This window comes from Aegilops tauschii, chromosome 6 (assembly GCF_002575655.3).
Source record: "Aegilops tauschii subsp. strangulata cultivar AL8/78 chromosome 6, Aet v6.0, whole genome shotgun sequence".
Taxonomy (NCBI): domain Eukaryota; kingdom Viridiplantae; phylum Streptophyta; class Magnoliopsida; order Poales; family Poaceae; genus Aegilops; species Aegilops tauschii.
This window is the reverse complement of record NC_053040.3, coordinates 70635023-70638931: the sequence shown is the minus strand read 5'-3', so window position 1 is coordinate 70638931 and position 3909 is coordinate 70635023. Positions and strand designations below refer to the sequence as shown.

Genomic DNA, 3909 nt, shown 5'->3' with positions numbered 1-3909 from the left:
TGACACCCACAATCAGGTGATCCGTCTTGCCCTCCGTTTCCTTTTCGCTTTAGCTACTCCTCAATCACCTGAAAACTACTCCCTCCGTTCCTAAATACTCCCTCCGTTCCTAAATACTTGTCTTTCTAAGTATTTCAAATGACTATCACATACGGATGTATGTAGACATATTTTAGAGTGTAGATTCACTCATTTTATTTCATATGTAGTCACTTGTTGAAATGCCTAGAAAGACAAGTATTTAGGAACGGAGGGAGTATTCATGATTAGTCGATTTTTTACCCCCACCGCTTCATGCACGTGATGAGCACTACAGCGTGCTTGCAGCATGGAGCTGATGCATGCAAGCTCGCTTAATCAGCATGACTATTAATCACTAGACGTCTGACAGGCGGCCGAGAATTTTAATGGCATCCGTGTTAGTTTAAATTCAAAATTAAATAAACTTGTTTGTCATCTCTTCCTTCTGGTATCCTGACTAACTTGCGCAAGGTACGTCGACCTAGCTATATAGCAAAGCCAAAGTGACATGTAATCTCAGAAGGTTAGCCATCACTCTCCACAAATAAAGGACAAAGCAAAATCTGAAAAACAAAATAAAGGAACAATATCAAGAAAAGAAGAAGAGAAAAAAAAAAGGCAAAAGGCTTGTGTCAGCTGCGCTCTACTCACTCGACAATCATGCATGGTACCAATACGAATTATGGTGAGGTGTAGTTAGTGAACAGAAAACACGAAGTCTGCATGTGACTGGCCAAACACGCACGCACCTGCATACGTGACAACACTAAAGCAGGATCTCTCATGCAACACAGCAACGTACTGGAATATTTCGATGGAGTGGTAAGGTCAACTCCACCGCGTGACCCCAAATGGACGTCTGTTTTGTTTGGATTCTGTCCATTTGGGTAGGGATTTGGGGTCGTGTCCGGGTGTGTCCTGGGATGCGGTGGCCGTGCGCCCGCGCGCGGCTGCATCCATTTGCCCCATCCTGTCCGTCAGGGCCAAAAATGCCCATATTCTCATCAAAACTAGTTTGCACGTCCAAATATTTGTCTGAAAATTAAAATAGTTTTACAACCCAATTGAAATTGTCCTTAATAAAAAAGTTTTACAACCAAATCGAAATTGTCTTGACTAAACATAAAATGAACCAATACGTCTACTGGTTGCCAATGTGATCCCACACATGCTCAACCAAGTCATTTTGAAGATTCAAATGACTGTGCCAATCACGCATCTCACGGTGGAATTGCACAAATTGTTCAAATGTGGCCGGGTCTTGGTGCAGGGGCTCAATATTTTCACCTTGATAATCAAATCCTTGGTCGAAGATACTCTCATCACGCTCGTCCTCGACGATCATGTTGTGCATGATCACACAAGCAGTCATCACCTCACTAGTAGAAAAGGGGGCTTTTGTCCCGGTTGGTAAGGGCCTTTAGTCCTGGTTTTTGAACCGGGACTAAAGGGTCGTTATCAATGCCTCCCCCCTTTAGTCCCGGTTCTTACACGAACCGGGACTAAAGGCCGTCCACGTGGATGCAGCCTGGAGAAAATTTTATGAAAATTTTTTTTGGAAAAATTTTTTTAATTTTTTTTTGATTTTCAAATTTGTGAATTATTTTCACCTCTAATCTCTAATCACCACACCTCATCACTCCTCAATTTATCCTCTAATCTCTAATCACCCCTCATCATTCCAAATCATCTAACTTCCCAGACGGTCACCCATCCTCTCACTACTCCAGCCTGAGCACGCTTAACTTCCGGGTTCTATTCTCCCTCGTTTCCAAGTCTGCACTTGTTGTTTTCCTGACAATAGTAAGATGTCAATTCTATTAACCCTCAGAATTTAGCTTGAGCATGAAGTGACACATTTCACTGTTTGAGTTTGAAACTATTGTTTTAAAAAACAATAATTATTTAGTAACACTAATATTTCTGGAATAATTAGTTTGACCATTGTTTGACCACAGTTTGACTAGATTTGACCAAAATTCAAAAAAACTGAAATAATTATTTAGTAACACTAATATTCTAGAATAATTAGTTTGACCATTGTTTGACCACAGTTTGACCATAATTTGAATTTTTTTGAATTTTTTTGCCTCTCCAGATCTTAAAAGCCACGTATCTTTTTTTCTGTTAGGTTTTTGAGGATTTTGAAAATGTTTAACGGGGTTCCCCCTGTTAAATTCGGATGTAACTTAAATAAAGTCGAAATTCATATTTGTTAATTTTCCCAACAACTAGACCACATATCACATGAGAAACTTTTTTTATTTTATTTTTTTGACATTTCCATCATTTTCTTTTGTTTTTTCTAAAACTGAAAAGGCGGTCCGGGGGGGTAGAGTTTGATGGGCCCTTTAGTACCGGTTCGTGCCATGAACCGGTACTAATGCCTCAAAGCCCATTAGTACCGGTTGGTGGCACCAACCGGGACTAAAGGTGGACTAAAGGACTAACCTTTAGTCCCGGTTGGTGCCACCAACCGGTAATAATGGGCATCGCACCCTTTAGTCCCGGTTCGTGGCACCAACCGGGACTAAAGGGCCCAGGTGAACCGGGACTAATGCCTTTGCCGCACGAACCGGGACCAATGCTTACATTAGTCCCGGTTCGTGACTGAACCGGGACTAATGTGAATATTGCCCTGTGACGAAAGCCCTGTTTTGTACTAGTGCCTCCCAAAGCTTCCTTTCATCCCATGACAGTGCAGGGTTTCGAACGATACCCCACCGGGATTGAAGCGCACCAAAAGCACGTTCCACATCCATTCTAGCACTCTCTTGCATTTGGGCAAATCTCTTTCTCTTCTCACCTTGGGGTTTCGAGATTGTCTTCACAAAAGTTGACCACTGAGGATATATACCATCAGCTAGATAGTATCCCTTGTTGTACTGGTGGCCGTTGATCTCAAAGTTGACAGGTGGGGAGTGGCCTTCTGCAAGCCTTGCGAACACTGGAGAACGCTGCAGCACGTTGATATCATTGTGAGAACCTGCCATTCCGAAGAAAGAATGTTATATCCAAAGATCCTGCGAAGCCACCGCTTCTAATATGACAGTGCACGTGTTGACATGCCCCTTGTACTGGCCCTGCCAAGCAAATGGACAGTTCTTCCATTCCCAGTGCATACAATCTATGCTGCCAAGCATGCCTGGAAAGCCTCTAGTTGTGTTGGTCGCCAACAATCTCTCTGTATCAGCTGCAGTTGGCTGCCTCAAGTACTCTGGGCCAAACACCTCGATCACAGCCTGGCAAAACTTGTACATTGACATCAGACATGTTGTCTCACTCATACGCACATACTCATCCACCAGATCGCCTGGAATTCCATATGCAAGCATGCGGATGGCCGCGGTGCATTTCTGGTAAGAGGAGAATCCAAGCTTGCCAAGGGCATCCGTCTTGCACTCGAAGTATGGGTCATGAGCAACCACTCCCTCTCGGATACGATTGAACACATGCCTTGCCATTCGAAAACGGCGACGGGATTTATCCGGCTTGAAGAGCGGGGTGTTGGAAAAGTAATCGGCATAGAGCAGGGCGTGGCCTCTCTCCCTGTTGCGGTTCAGGTTGGGAGCACGGCCAGGGACTGACCCCCTGTACCGAGGAAGCTGCCGTTCAATATGGTCGTGAACGACCAGTGCAGCCACCGCAAGATCTTCATCATCCGGCGAAGAATGGTCGATTAACAAAGGAAGTGATGGAAGAAAAACTCGTCTCCACTGTCCATACCTTTGTTGGCAAAATGTCGAACACCTTGCGGTCGTGGTGGCGAAGAGGCCGCGATGATCACCTCGACGCAGGAGGGGTGGTTGCCGGCCGGCTACTGGCCGCTCTAGAGCTCTCGTCGGAATCTGCCGCGGCCGTCGTGGTACGTCGCCGACGGTCGTGTCC

General features: G+C 44.9%; 1 pseudogene; it reads right to left on the bottom strand.

Moving 5' to 3' along the window:
* Positions 1-2506: 2506 nt before the first annotated feature.
* Positions 2507-3672, bottom strand: LOC141025319 (uncharacterized; annotated as a pseudogene).
* Between the last annotated feature and the right edge of the window lie 237 nt (positions 3673-3909).